This window comes from Bombina bombina, chromosome 4, assembly GCF_027579735.1.
Source record: "Bombina bombina isolate aBomBom1 chromosome 4, aBomBom1.pri, whole genome shotgun sequence".
Lineage (NCBI taxonomy): Eukaryota > Metazoa > Chordata > Amphibia > Anura > Bombinatoridae > Bombina > Bombina bombina.
In genome coordinates this window covers 827,588,957-827,604,541 of record NC_069502.1, presented here as the reverse complement: position 1 = coordinate 827,604,541, position 15,585 = coordinate 827,588,957, and the positions used below count along the sequence as shown (strand labels likewise).

At 42.3% G+C, this 15,585-nt stretch overlaps 1 long non-coding RNA gene across 1 annotated transcript; it reads left to right on the top strand.

Moving 5' to 3' along the window:
- Positions 1–3,940: 3,940 nt before the first annotated feature.
- On the top strand, positions 3,941–6,948 carry LOC128657160 (uncharacterized). The gene is made up of 3 exons (XR_008402094.1): positions 3,941–4,013; positions 6,482–6,541; positions 6,889–6,948. It is a non-coding gene; the product is annotated as an uncharacterized LOC128657160 (long non-coding RNA).
- The last annotated feature ends 8,637 nt before the right edge of the window (positions 6,949–15,585 follow it).

Genomic DNA, 15,585 nt, shown 5'->3' with positions numbered 1-15,585 from the left:
GCAGGGGGCACTGTGTTCCGCCTACCTGTTGCCAGGGTACGTTTGGATTGGGGAGTGGGCGCTAGACCTGTGAATGTGGGGGTCAAGAAGGACTTACCTGCTGATGTTCTCCTTGGAAATGACTTGGCCCCCCTTGTTTCTGCCTACGCTCCTATGGGTCCCGCTGATGTTAACCCTGTGACTACCCGTGCCCAGATCCGTGCAGCAGAGACTGACCCACCTGCTGCTAAGCCCCAGGACGCTGAGCTCAGTAAATCTCTATCCGCTATTGATATGTGGAGGTCCTGTTACAATGCGCTGATGAAGGAGAAGAGGAGCGCAGAGGAAAAAGCACGTTTAGAACGTGAATCTCTGCTAGACAAGCTGCACCGACAGACTGCAGAAAACACCAGCTTGAGAGTGGGACATGAAACATTAAAGACAAACTTAGCGACACTTGAGGAGAAGCTGACGCTGGCTCATAGTGAGGTGCAGCAACTCAAGGGCACCCTATGTCAGTATGAAGGGATTGTGGATACCTATAAAGAGCAGGTACAGAAAACTCGTAAGGAAGCTGATGGGATTTTGAAGGACTGTTTAGCCCTAGTCTGGGCACTGAGGAAGTTGAACCCTTGTTTGTATGGACAGGAATTCTCTCTCATAACGGGAATACAGATGGATTGTCCTGGCAAACTGACATGCCTACCACCTCCTAGTCCGGTCATCCCCAGGTTGACCCGCAAAAGGGTCAAGCCGGGTCTGCCGGAGTGTTCCACAAGGGGGGAGCTATGTGACAGACCCTTCTGTCAGGACTGAAGGAGTTAACTGTGTTTAGCTTTAAGAAACTATTTTCTAAACACAAGTTGCTGGCTCCAACCATAATTTAGTTAGTGATAAGAATTCCATTGTTTGATCACCCTCAGAGAGAAAACGCCTAAGTGATAAGAAGAGCCAAGAGTGTCTTGTGGTTGAAGTGTTTAAGTAATATAATTCTATTGTATCATGTAAAAGGGCGCTTTTCCCTCCATGTAATGTACTTGGCCCCCCCTTTTCCCTCCTTGGAAATGACTTGGCCCCCCTTGTTTCTGCCTACGCTCCTATGGGTCCCGCTGATGTTAACCCTGTGACTACCCGTGCCCAGATCCATGCAGCAGAGACTGACCCACCTGCTGCTAAGCCCCAGGACGCTGAGCTCAGTAAATCTCTATCCGCTATTGATATGTGGAGGTCCCGTTACAATGCGCTGATGAAGGAGAAGAGGAGCGCAGAGGAAAAAGCACGTTTAGAACGTGAATCTCTGCTAGACAAGCTGCACCGACAGACTGCAGAAAACACCAGCTTGAGAGTGGGACATGAAACATTAAAGACAAACTTAGCGACACTTGAGGAGAAGCTGACGCTGGCTCATAGTGAGGTGCAGCAACTCAAGGGCACCCTATGTCAGTATGAAGGGATTGTGGATACCTATAAAGAGCAGGTACAGAAAACTCGTAAGGAAGCTGATGGGATTTTGAAGGACTGTTTAGCCCTAGTCTGGGCACTGAGGAAGTTGAACCCTTGTTTGTATGGACAGGAATTCTCTCTCATAACGGGAATACAGATGGATTGTCCTGGTGTTGAGAGGGTGAGGAGGGGGCTGTGTGAGGGAGAGGAGAGCTGAGAGGGTAAGGGGGAGTTGAGAGTGAGGAATAAGAGGTGTTTAGAGGATGAGAAGGGCTAAAGGTGTAAGGAGGAGCTGAGCATGAAGGAGAGAGGTGTTGAGAGTGTAAGGAGGGGGCTGTGTGGGAGAGGAAGGTAAGGGGGAGCTTAGACTGAGGGAGAGAGGTGTTGAGAGGGTGAGGAGGGGGCTGTGTGAGGGAGAGGAGAGCTGAGAGGGTAAGGAGGAGCTAAGAGTGAAGAAGAGAGATGTTGGGAGGGGACTGTGTGAGAAAGAAAAGGGCTGAGAGGAGGAGACTGTGTAAGGGAGAGGGGAATTTAGAAAGTGAGGAGGGTCTGGGAGAGGGGGGCTGAAAGGGGACTGTGTGTAAGGTAGACTGGTACTAAGAAGGTGATGAGAGAGTTGTGTGCGAGTGAGGGAAGATGAGAGGGTAAGTAAGGGGCTTAGATGTTAAGAAGGGAGCTGTGTTAAAGGGATACTGAACCCATTTTATTTATTTCGTGATTCAAATAGAGCATGTCATTTTAAGTGACTTTCTATTTTACTCCTATTAGCAAATTTCCTTCGTTCTCTTACTATCTTTATTTGAAAAAGAAGACACCTAAGCTATTTTTTTTATTCATAAACCTGGGCAGCACTTGTTTATTGGTGGGTGAATTTATCCACCAATCAGCAAGAACAACCCAGGTTGTTCACCAGAAATGGTCCGGCATCTAAAATTACATTCTTGCATTTCAAATAAAGATTCCAAGAGAATGAAGAAAATTTGATAATAGGAGTAAATTAGAAAGTTGCTTAAAATTGCTCTATCTGAATCACAAAAGTAAAAAATTGGGTTCAGTGTCCCTTTAAGGAGGAAGCTGAGAGTGTAAGGAGAGACTGTTTGTTAGTGGGTGAGGGGGGTGAATGAGGGAAAGGAGGCTGAGAGGGTGAGAAAGGGCTGTGTGTGAGGGAGAGAAGTTCTGAGAAGGTGAGGAGGGGGGGGCTGTTTGAGGGTAAGGATGGGGACTGATAGGATGAGAAAGGGCTGTGTGTGAAGAAGAGGGGACTGAAATGGTGAGAAGAAAGCTGGGCTATGAGAGGGAGGCTGAGAGGGTGTATGATGGAGAGGGAGGCTGAGAGGGTGTATGATGGAGAGGGGGCCTGAGAGGGTGAGAATGGTCTGTGTGTGTTTGAGAGAGTGAGGATGAGCGAGGAAGAGGGTTGCTTACAGAGTAAAGAGGGGGCTGTGTGAGGGAGAGTGGTGGAAAAGTGTGAGAAGGGTACTGTATGTGATGGAGAGAGGTTTTGAGAGGGAGAGGAGGGGGCTGTATTAAGGGAGAAGGGAGCTGAAAGGTTAAGAAGGTAGCTGGGTGAGGAGGGGCTTTGTAAGGGAGAAGGGATCTGAACGGTTAAGTAGGGAACTGGATGAGGAGGGGGCTGTGTGAGGGAATACAATTATTTTTAGGGTAATTAGGCTGGTTCTAGGGGACTAATTTATAGCTTATGTCCCTGCCTTAGTTACAGTAGAGTTGAAACAAGATCTAAAGTAACAAATCCTACCTATAAAAGAGAGCAATACAGGTAGTGGTTTCCTACAGATTGTATGAGGCAGCACGCTTATATTTAGTTTGTGACGTATGTGACATTGCTGTGCCCTACAGTCGTCTCCTCAAGCAGGAAGGTTGAAGGGACGGACTGGTGATACAGCACTGCCTGTCACATGTGGCTAATTAGTGAGGGTCAGATACCGAAACGCAAATGAAAGAAAAGCAACAGAGGGAGTAGCTTAAGTCCAGCAGCTGAAAGCAGAGCTCTCACTCTTGTTGCTGAATTCAGTGTTGGAAAGCTCCTCTGCAGGTCACTGCCAGCACGTGCACCGCTGAAGCACCCTGTGGCTCTGTAATTGAATGGCTGACCTGATGCTGCTGTAACTCTCGCACTTCTCCTGGCCAAAGTGTACAGGGAATTTCACCCAGCCCTTGGGCACATTTTATTAGCGCCACTTGTGTGCTGCAGTGGGAGATAACTTCTGCTGTGCACATTCACCGTCTGCTTCTCATGATTTTTGCTGGCTCATTAAATACGTCACCTCCATAACGTTTTATAAACTTGCTGTATAAAGATTGTCTGCTGTACATGCAGCTGGTCACATGTGCAGTATTATATTGTACATAAGTGACATAAACATGTTTATATCACATAATCATAGCTTTACCATAATATAAATACTGTAAAAGCTCTGACTCTTTCCCATCTCTCATTTGTTGCTTCTTCCTTTCCTTCTCGCAGGGGTCACATTTCTAACATCTGAGTCAAGATGAACAATTACAGAAAGCAGATGGCAGAGCAGTTCCTGAGTCAGGCCCTGGGCATCATCTGCCTGCTGACCGGAGAGGTGAGTGCTGCTTCTGATCACCAGACCTTTATTATTAATGCTTACATCAACTTGGCCACCTGCATACCCCCCAGCACTCAGGGTCCCCTTTACAACCCTCCCTCATCCCCCCTAGCATCTAGGGGCCACTGCACCTCTCCAGGGACCCCTGCACCAACTCTCCACTGCAAAGTTTCTATTACAAGCCATTTCTCCTGCACAACTATCCACTGCACCTCTCCAGGACTCAGGGGTCCCTGCACAACCCTCCATCAAAAAACCTTCCTTGGCACCCAGGGTCTTCTGCACAACTATCCACTGAAAAACCTCCCCAATCACCCAGTGGGTCCTGCACAACAATTAATGAAACAGCCTCCCTTAGCACCCAGGGACCCCTACACAACTATCCACTGTAAAACATCCCTCAACACCCAGGGTCCCCTGCACAACCCTTAACTGCAAAACCACCCCAGCACCCAGGGGTCTATGTACAATCCTTCACTGTAAAACTAAACAGCCATAGTACTCCTCTGCATGACCCTACCATCATTAACAAAAATTCAAGGGTCCCACTGCATAATACCCAAAACAAAACAAAAAATATATAAAGAACATTAGTTCCCAAGTGCTACCTTGCAGGACTACAGCAACCAAGGAACCTCCTGTCACAGTGCTTTTTTGGTGAGGCGCTACTGCGCAACTGGCAACTGAAAATTAGGGCCTGGCACCCTGGTTTGGAGCTCCCGAGATCCCCAAGGGTGCCCACCACTTCCTGCTGCCGGCTACCACCAGACACACCTAAAAATTTTCCCCAGTGCAGCTGGATCATTTTGAGGCAACGGTTTTTGTAAAATGCTCATCCTTCAGGGGTGGGAATAATCTACAATTACAGGTGTGGTTAAGAGAGAAGACAACATGTTAATAAATGTTACGGAGTGAAGGAGAAGCCAGTGCTTTGGTGGCGTGGAGTGTGCATGTCAAGTTTGAGGCTGGGGAGTGTGTAGTATGCACTGAATTTTTCATATGGCAAATAAAAACTAGACCTGCATCTCCCCAAATGAATGAGGGAACAGCGGGGCTTATAATAGGAGGAGGAATGCCAGCTCAGTAAAAAGCTGCTCCTGGGCTAGTGTAGGTGGGGGATTGTCTGCCTACATCTGTGTTGCTCCCTCCCTGCACCATTTGCTGGGTCTCTGAGGTGCCGGTGTTGCTGTTTTTCCTTATTAACAGTGTACAAGAAGACTAGCTTACTGCTGGTGGTTTTATTTTAGATAGAAATCGAAAGAGAGAGAACAGCACTCCATGAGATAGAACAGAAGGTGGAATAACTTCCATGCATTTTCATTTTTATTGTGACTCCTCAGGGTGCGCGTTCTTTTTGCACACTATGCCCCTTCACAGAGAAAAAATATCCTGAAGCACATCAGTCTGACCCTGCCCAATGACAGTCCAGTGCGAAATACCAGGCAATTCTTCTCTGAACAAGGGAAGCAACTACCCCAGACAATCGTTTTATTTTAGCGTTGCAGTCATGGGTATTGTTGGGCTGTGAAGTTTTTCATGTCCCTGAAGTGTCAGTCTGCCTAGGAACCAAGTACACTGCTGTACTCCTGGTTTCTATGTGCTTCTTACTGTTACAGCATAAGGGTCCAGGAACTGCACCTCACTTCGTTTTCTGCTGTAGTTGTTTCTTGTATTGCTGTGTCCAGTGACACGGAGACCCTGAGATAAAGCTGCAACTCCTGTCTTCTCAACCAGCATTACATTCACTTCCTCTCCCTTTGTACCAGCTGTTTCTTCTCAGCTACGTTTTAAAACCTGACCAGAGAGGACTGCAAGTATATAGATGTACAGTACACTGGGCTAACTGCTCTGCCTTCTAGCTGCTTCATTCTGAAAGTGTAACGCTGGTGATATGTAATATATGGCTCTTAAAGATTGGCATTTATTTTGCAGAAATGAGTCTCAAGCTGCCTTGATATTTATTATTGATTTATAATGCTCTAGCTGGATTTTGTTTTAATCTTTCATTGCAAATTAACATGCAGCTATCTTGATTTGCACAGTATTCTGAAAATGGAGTTGTGATTATTAGTATTATAACTGTATTTTATTGTATTAGTGAATATATATATATATATATATATATATATGTGTGTGTGTGTGTGTGTGTGTGTGCGTGCCTTGGGCTGGCTCCTAACTTTTGAACATGTTTGTCGAGCATGGTCCTATCAACCAAAGACTCAACTCTATTGTCCCAAATTAGACCTCACCCAAAGGCTCTTTATTCTTGACTGAAGCTCATGTGCTCCGTCTTCAGCATCCTCAAACCACAGAACTCACTCAAAGTAACTCAGTCAGTTATGTTACTTTGTAGTGATCAGGACTGTGAAGAAAGCCCCTTAATTTAAAGAGAATTAAAGTAAACAAGAACTGGAGAAATGTTAGTCCAGGGAAACAAATTATTTTCTCTTATATAAATTTTATAGGAATATGTCATCGTGAAAAAGAGGTCCTCCCAGAGCAGCGTTCACCGGCAGAGCAGAGAGGTAAGAACTTCTGGGGAATGTGACATTATATCAGTCATGTTATAGTGACACCCGTTACTGACCTATTTGCCCGTGTGTGTTTTCCTAACTTCTCTCTGTGTCTCTCAGTATCATTTTCCCCCAACAGCAGCATTCACCAGCTGAGAAGAGCATGAGCACTGCTGGGGAATGTGACTTATACATAGTGACTCCCTTTACTGACCCATCTGACCCTGTGTGCATTTACCTATTGTACCTTCTGTCTGTGCCTCTGTATGTTCTCAGTAACATTATCCTGGCTCTGTCAGTAAAAGTGTGTGACAGAACCAGTCCCTGTGTCAGTGCTAAATGAGTCGTGTGTGTTTCAGGTGCCTATAAAGTGTGATGATGTTGCTGTGTATTTCTCTATGGAGGAGTGGGAGTATATAGAGGGACACAAGGAGTTTTACAAGGACGTCATGATGGAAACTCGCCAAGCAGTAAAGACTATGGAGATCCCAGGAAATGAGAGCTCAGGTAATGCTGTGTAGCTAGTAATACATATTTCACGCAAGAAATGCACAAACACTACAGAGACTGACAGAAAGTAAATCCACGGTGAAACTATCAGATGTGATCTAAGGAGCTATCTGATTATAAACACAAATAACACATTTAAAAGATCAAGAGAGATTAATGTTTGTTATGCATTATCTTAAAAGGGGGTGTCAGTTAGCACTTAGTAGTATTCTACACCTTCACCTGGAACTGAATGGGTTACCTGACGAGAGATCTCGGGAACAGAAATCAGACATGCAGCCAGGAAATGTCTAATCACTGTTCTGTTTATTAAAAAGCGCACCATACTTTAATAGAAAATGGTTACAGTATATGGGGTTAAACAATGACGTATCGTAAATCACATCATTTTACACAGCGTGAGTTAGAACAAAGGGGCACAGTAAACTATAAGACAAAGAATCATACTAAGAAATTAACAGTTTTAGATAACGGTGTATCCGGGCGCATCGCTAAGGACATTACAAGGCCATTGTTGAGGTACAAGTATTTCTAACATCAGCATATTTTCTTCACAGCATAATAAACTACATTATAATGAAATATAATAAACACATCTTAAAATGGTGGTTACACAAAATGGCATCAGTAATGCTAAATATATTCTAACAATGTTAAATCAGTTATATATTCATTTATACAGGGAGTGCAGAATTATTAGGCAAATGAGTATTTTGACCACATCATCCTCTTTATGCATGTTGTCTTACTCCAAGCTGTATAGGCTCGAAAGCCTACTACCAATTAAGCATATTAGGTGATGTGCATCTCTGTAATGAGAAGGGGTGTGGTCTAATGACATCAACACCCTATATCAGGTGTGCATAATTATTAGGCAACTTCCTTTCCTTTGGCAAAATGGGTCAAAAGAAGGGCTTGACAGGCTCAGAAAAGTCTAAAATAGTGAGAGATCTTGCAGAGGGATGCAGCACTCTTAAAATTGCAAAGCTTCTGAAGCGTGATCATCGAACAATTAAGCGTTTCATTCAAAATAGTCAACAGGGTCGCAAGAAGCTTGTGAAAAAACCAAGGAGCAAAATAACTGCCCATGAACTGAGAAAAGTCAAGCGTGCAGCTGCCAAGATGCCACTTGCCACCAGTTTGGCCATATTTCAGAGCTGCAACATCACTGGAGTGCCCAAAAGCACAAGGTGTGCAATACTCAGAGACATGGCCAAGGTAAGAAAGGCTGAAAGACGACCACCACTGAACAAGACACACAAGCTGAAACGTCAAGAATGGGCCAAGAAATATCTCAAGACTGATTTTTCTAAGGTTTTATGGACTGATGAAATGAGAGTGAGTCTTGATGGGCCAGATGGATGGGCCCGTGGCTGGATTGGTAAAGGGCAGAGAGCTCCAGTCCGACTCAGACGCCAGCAAGGTGGAGGTGGAATACTGGTTTGGGCTGGTATCATCAAAGATGAGCTTGTGGGGCCTTTTCGGGTTGAGGATGGAGTCAAGCTCAACTCCCAGTCCTACTGCCAGTTTCTGGAAGACACCTTATTCAAGCAGTGGTACAGGAAGAAGTCTGCATCCTTCAAGAAAAACATGATTTTCATGCAGGACAATGCTCCATCACACGCGTCCAAGTACTCCACAGCGTGGCTGGCAAGAAAGGGTATAAAAGAAGAAAATCTAATGACATGGCCTCCTTGTTCACCTGATCTGAACCCCATTGAGAACCTGTGGTCCATCATCAAATGTGAGATTTACAAGGAGGGAAAACAGTACACCTCTCTGAACAGTGTCTGGGAGGCTGTGGTTGTTGCTGCACGCAATGTTGATGGTGAACAGATCAAAACGCTGACAGAATCCATGGATGGCAGGCTTTTGAGTGTCCTTGCAAAGAAAGGTGGCTATATTGGTCACTGGTTTGTTTTTGTTTTGTTTTTGAATGTCAGAAATGTATATTTGTGAATGTTGAGATGTTATATTGGTTTCACTGGTAAAAATAAATAATTGAAATGGGTATATATTTGTTTTTTGTTAAGTTGCCTAATAATTATGCACAGTAATAGTCACCTGCACACACAGATATCCCCCTAAAATAGCTATAACTAAAAACAAACTAAAAACTACTTCCAAAACTATTCAGCTTTGATATTAATGAGTTTTTTGGGTTCATTGAGAACATGGTTGTTGTTCAATAATAAAATTAATCCTCAAAAATACAACTTGCCTAATAATTCTGCACTCCCTGTATATGTTAATATTAATTTATAGATGTAAATATTTGATATGCAAAAAGTAACAGATGCTTTGTTTTTGTTAATTGAATACATATTAAGATGCCATTTTTAGGTGCAAAAAAATGGTTTCATATCCATTTAACAAAATAAACTGATTCTATTCTTTATTAGAACTAATAGGTCACAGTGATGAAAATCTATACACAGGAGCTGCAGAACTGGTACAGAAAATTCAGCCAGTGGAGACCCCATCAGACGTCTCTGCAGGTAACAGATCTATGATACAAGCTGCTGTTAATGTTTTCTTCATCATTTATTTTAACCCCTTATGGACCAGACCATTTTTCAATTTTTGCTGTGTTTCTTACTCATTTACTGTACCCACACATATTATATACCGTTTTTCTTGCCATTAAATGGACTTTCTAAAGATACCATTATTTTCATCATATCTTATAATTTACTATAAATAAATTATAAAATATGATGAAAAAATGGAAAAAAAACACACTTCTTCTAACTTTGACCCCCAAAATCTGTTACACATCTACATCCACCAAAAAACATCCATGGAAAATAGTTTCTAAATTTTGTCCTGAGTTTAGAAATATCCAATGTTTACATGTTCTTTGCTTTTTTTGCAAGTTATAGGGCAATAAGTACAAGTAGCACTTTGCTATTTCCAAACCACTTTTTTTTCCAAAATTAGCGATAGTTACATTGTAACACCGATATCTGTCAGGAATCCCTGAATATCCTGTGACATGTATATATTTTTTTTTTAGTAGACAACATAAAGTATTGATCTAGGCCTATTTTGGGGAATTTCATGCTACCATTTTACCGCCAAATGCGATCAAATAGAAAAAATCGTTCATTTTTTCACAAACTTTAGGTTTCTCACTGAAATTATTTACAAACAGCTTGTGTTATTATGGCATCAATGGTTGTAAATGCTTCTCTGGGATCCCCTTTGTTCAGAAATAGCAGACATTTATGGCTTTGGCATTACTTTTTGGTAATTAGAAGGCCGCTAAATGCCGCTGCGCACCACACTTGTATTATGCCCAGCAGTGAAGGGGTTAATTAGTTAGCTTGTAGGGCTAATTTTAGCTTTAGTGTAGAGATCAGCCTCCCATCTGACACATCCCACCCCCTGATCCCTCTAAATCAGCTCTCTTCCCTCCCCCACCTCACAATTGTCACAAGATTGTCACAATTGTTGTTGTTGTTGTTGTGTGTGTGTTTTTTTTTTGTTTTGTTTTTTTTTTAAATAATTTTTATATATATATGTTTTCTGAGGTGTAGGATACCCCATTACCCCCAACCTCCCTGACACCCCCCCCAAACAGCTCTCTAAGCCTCCCCCCTCAACATATTGGCCGCGATCTTAGGTACTGGCAGCTGTTTGTCAGTACCCAGTTTACAAAAAATTTGCCCCTGTTTTATAAAAATAAATTAAAAAATCAAAACATTTTCTGTAGTGTAGCTTTCTCCCCCTCAATACCCTACCCCCTCCTGGATCCGTTTCCAATTTTTTCTTCCCTTTTCCCTCTCCCTCCTTTGGCTCCCTCCTTCGTTGGTGGATTGATGATTGCGCATGCTCCCAAACCCCGGCACCTTGCACGCTCACGTCGGACACGTGCTGGATTTGGAATGTGTACGGACGATGGGCCACCCTCGCTGCTGTGGCTCCCACCCACCAACGATCGGCACCACCGCTGTCCGGTGCAGAGAGATTAACTCTGAAAATCTTTTTCTCTTATATAAATTTTATAGGAATATGTCATCGTGAAAAAGAGGTCCTCCCAGAGCAGCGTTCACCGGCAGAGCAGAGAGGTAAGAACTTCTGGGGAATGTGACATTATATCAGTCATGTTATAGTGACACCCGTTACTGACCTATTTGCCCGTGTGTGTTTTCCTAACTTCTCTCTGTGTCTCTCAGTATCATTTTCCCCCAACAGCAGCATTCACCAGCTGAGAAGAGCATGAGCACTGCTGGGGAATGTGACTTATACATAGTGACTCCCTTTACTGACCCATCTGACCCTGTGTGCATTTACCTATTGTACCTTCTGTCTGTGCCTCTGTATGTTCTCAGTAACATTATCCTGGCTCTGTCAGTAAAAGTGTGTGACAGAACCAGTCCCTGTGTCAGTGCTAAATGAGTCGTGTGTGTTTCAGGTGCCTATAAAGTGTGATGATGTTGCTGTGTATTTCTCTATGGAGGAGTGGGAGTATATAGAGGGACACAAGGAGTTTTACAAGGACGTCATGATGGAAACTCGCCAAGCAGTAAAGACTATGGAGATCCCAGGAAATGAGAGCTCAGGTAATGCTGTGTAGCTAGTAATACATATTTCACGCAAGAAATGCACAAACACTACAGAGACTGACAGAAAGTAAATCCACGGTGAAACTATCAGATGTGATCTAAGGAGCTATCTGATTATAAACACAAATAACACATTTAAAAGATCAAGAGAGATTAATGTTTGTTATGCATTATCTTAAAAGGGGGTGTCAGTTAGCACTTAGTAGTATTCTACACCTTCACCTGGAACTGAATGGGTTACCTGACGAGAGATCTCGGGAACAGAAATCAGACATGCAGCCAGGAAATGTCTAATCACTGTTCTGTTTATTAAAAAGCGCACCATACTTTAATAGAAAATGGTTACAGTATATGGGGTTAAACAATGACGTATCGTAAATCACATCATTTTACACAGCGTGAGTTAGAACAAAGGGGCACAGTAAACTATAAGACAAAGAATCATACTAAGAAATTAACAGTTTTAGATAACGGTGTATCCGGGCGCATCGCTAAGGACATTACAAGGCCATTGTTGAGGTACAAGTATTTCTAACATCAGCATATTTTCTTCACAGCATAATAAACTACATTATAATGAAATATAATAAACACATCTTAAAATGGTGGTTACACAAAATGGCATCAGTAATGCTAAATATATTCTAACAATGTTAAATCAGTTATATATTCATTTATACAGGGAGTGCAGAATTATTAGGCAAATGAGTATTTTGACCACATCATCCTCTTTATGCATGTTGTCTTACTCCAAGCTGTATAGGCTCGAAAGCCTACTACCAATTAAGCATATTAGGTGATGTGCATCTCTGTAATGAGAAGGGGTGTGGTCTAATGACATCAACACCCTATATCAGGTGTGCATAATTATTAGGCAACTTCCTTTCCTTTGGCAAAATGGGTCAAAAGAAGGGCTTGACAGGCTCAGAAAAGTCTAAAATAGTGAGAGATCTTGCAGAGGGATGCAGCACTCTTAAAATTGCAAAGCTTCTGAAGCGTGATCATCGAACAATTAAGCGTTTCATTCAAAATAGTCAACAGGGTCGCAAGAAGCTTGTGAAAAAACCAAGGAGCAAAATAACTGCCCATGAACTGAGAAAAGTCAAGCGTGCAGCTGCCAAGATGCCACTTGCCACCAGTTTGGCCATATTTCAGAGCTGCAACATCACTGGAGTGCCCAAAAGCACAAGGTGTGCAATACTCAGAGACATGGCCAAGGTAAGAAAGGCTGAAAGACGACCACCACTGAACAAGACACACAAGCTGAAACGTCAAGAATGGGCCAAGAAATATCTCAAGACTGATTTTTCTAAGGTTTTATGGACTGATGAAATGAGAGTGAGTCTTGATGGGCCAGATGGATGGGCCCGTGGCTGGATTGGTAAAGGGCAGAGAGCTCCAGTCCGACTCAGACGCCAGCAAGGTGGAGGTGGAATACTGGTTTGGGCTGGTATCATCAAAGATGAGCTTGTGGGGCCTTTTCGGGTTGAGGATGGAGTCAAGCTCAACTCCCAGTCCTACTGCCAGTTTCTGGAAGACACCTTATTCAAGCAGTGGTACAGGAAGAAGTCTGCATCCTTCAAGAAAAACATGATTTTCATGCAGGACAATGCTCCATCACACGCGTCCAAGTACTCCACAGCGTGGCTGGCAAGAAAGGGTATAAAAGAAGAAAATCTAATGACATGGCCTCCTTGTTCACCTGATCTGAACCCCATTGAGAACCTGTGGTCCATCATCAAATGTGAGATTTACAAGGAGGGAAAACAGTACACCTCTCTGAACAGTGTCTGGGAGGCTGTGGTTGTTGCTGCACGCAATGTTGATGGTGAACAGATCAAAACGCTGACAGAATCCATGGATGGCAGGCTTTTGAGTGTCCTTGCAAAGAAAGGTGGCTATATTGGTCACTGGTTTGTTTTTGTTTTGTTTTTGAATGTCAGAAATGTATATTTGTGAATGTTGAGATGTTATATTGGTTTCACTGGTAAAAATAAATAATTGAAATGGGTATATATTTGTTTTTTGTTAAGTTGCCTAATAATTATGCACAGTAATAGTCACCTGCACACACAGATATCCCCCTAAAATAGCTATAACTAAAAACAAACTAAAAACTACTTCCAAAACTATTCAGCTTTGATATTAATGAGTTTTTTGGGTTCATTGAGAACATGGTTGTTGTTCAATAATAAAATTAATCCTCAAAAATACAACTTGCCTAATAATTCTGCACTCCCTGTATATGTTAATATTAATTTATAGATGTAAATATTTGATATGCAAAAAGTAACAGATGCTTTGTTTTTGTTAATTGAATACATATTAAGATGCCATTTTTAGGTGCAAAAAAATGGTTTCATATCCATTTAACAAAATAAACTGATTCTATTCTTTATTAGAACTAATAGGTCACAGTGATGAAAATCTATACACAGGAGCTGCAGAACTGGTACAGAAAATTCAGCCAGTGGAGACCCCATCAGACGTCTCTGCAGGTAACAGATCTATGATACAAGCTGCTGTTAATGTTTTCTTCATCATTTATTTTAACCCCTTATGGACCAGACCATTTTTCAATTTTTGCTGTGTTTCTTACTCATTTACTGTACCCACACATATTATATACCGTTTTTCTTGCCATTAAATGGACTTTCTAAAGATACCATTATTTTCATCATATCTTATAATTTACTATAAATAAATTATAAAATATGATGAAAAAATGGAAAAAAAACACACTTCTTCTAACTTTGACCCCCAAAATCTGTTACACATCTACATCCACCAAAAAACATCCATGGAAAATAGTTTCTAAATTTTGTCCTGAGTTTAGAAATATCCAATGTTTACATGTTCTTTGCTTTTTTTGCAAGTTATAGGGCAATAAGTACAAGTAGCACTTTGCTATTTCCAAACCACTTTTTTTTCCAAAATTAGCGATAGTTACATTGTAACACCGATATCTGTCAGGAATCCCTGAATATCCTGTGACATGTATATATTTTTTTTTTAGTAGACAACATAAAGTATTGATCTAGGCCTATTTTGGGGAATTTCATGCTACCATTTTACCGCCAAATGCGATCAAATAGAAAAAATCGTTCATTTTTTCACAAACTTTAGGTTTCTCACTGAAATTATTTACAAACAGCTTGTGTTATTATGGCATCAATGGTTGTAAATGCTTCTCTGGGATCCCCTTTGTTCAGAAATAGCAGACATTTATGGCTTTGGCATTACTTTTTGGTAATTAGAAGGCCGCTAAATGCCGCTGCGCACCACACTTGTATTATGCCCAGCAGTGAAGGGGTTAATTAGTTAGCTTGTAGGGCTAATTTTAGCTTTAGTGTAGAGATCAGCCTCCCATCTGACACATCCCACCCCCTGATCCCTCTAAATCAGCTCTCTTCCCTCCCCCACCTCACAATTGTCACAAGATTGTCACAATTGTTGTTGTTGTTGTTGTGTGTGTGTTTTTTTTTTGTTTTGTTTTTTTTTTAAATAATTTTTATATATATATGTTTTCTGAGGTGTAGGATACCCCATTACCCCCAACCTCCCTGACACCCCCCCCAAACAGCTCTCTAAGCCTCCCCCCTCAACATATTGGCCGCGATCTTAGGTACTGGCAGCTGTTTGTCAGTACCCAGTTTACAAAAAATTTGCCCCTGTTTTATAAAAATAAATTAAAAAATCAAAACATTTTCTGTAGTGTAGCTTTCTCCCCCTCAATACCCTACCCCCTCCTGGATCCGTTTCCAATTTTTTCTTCCCTTTTCCCTCTCCCTCCTTTGGCTCCCTCCTTCGTTGGTGGATTGATGATTGCGCATGCTCCCAAACCCCGGCACCTTGCACGCTCACGTCGGACACGTGCTGGATTTGGAATGTGTACGGACGATGGGCCACCCTCGCTGCTGTGGCTCCCACCCACCAACGATCGGCACCACCGCTGTCCGGTGCAGAGAGATTAACTCT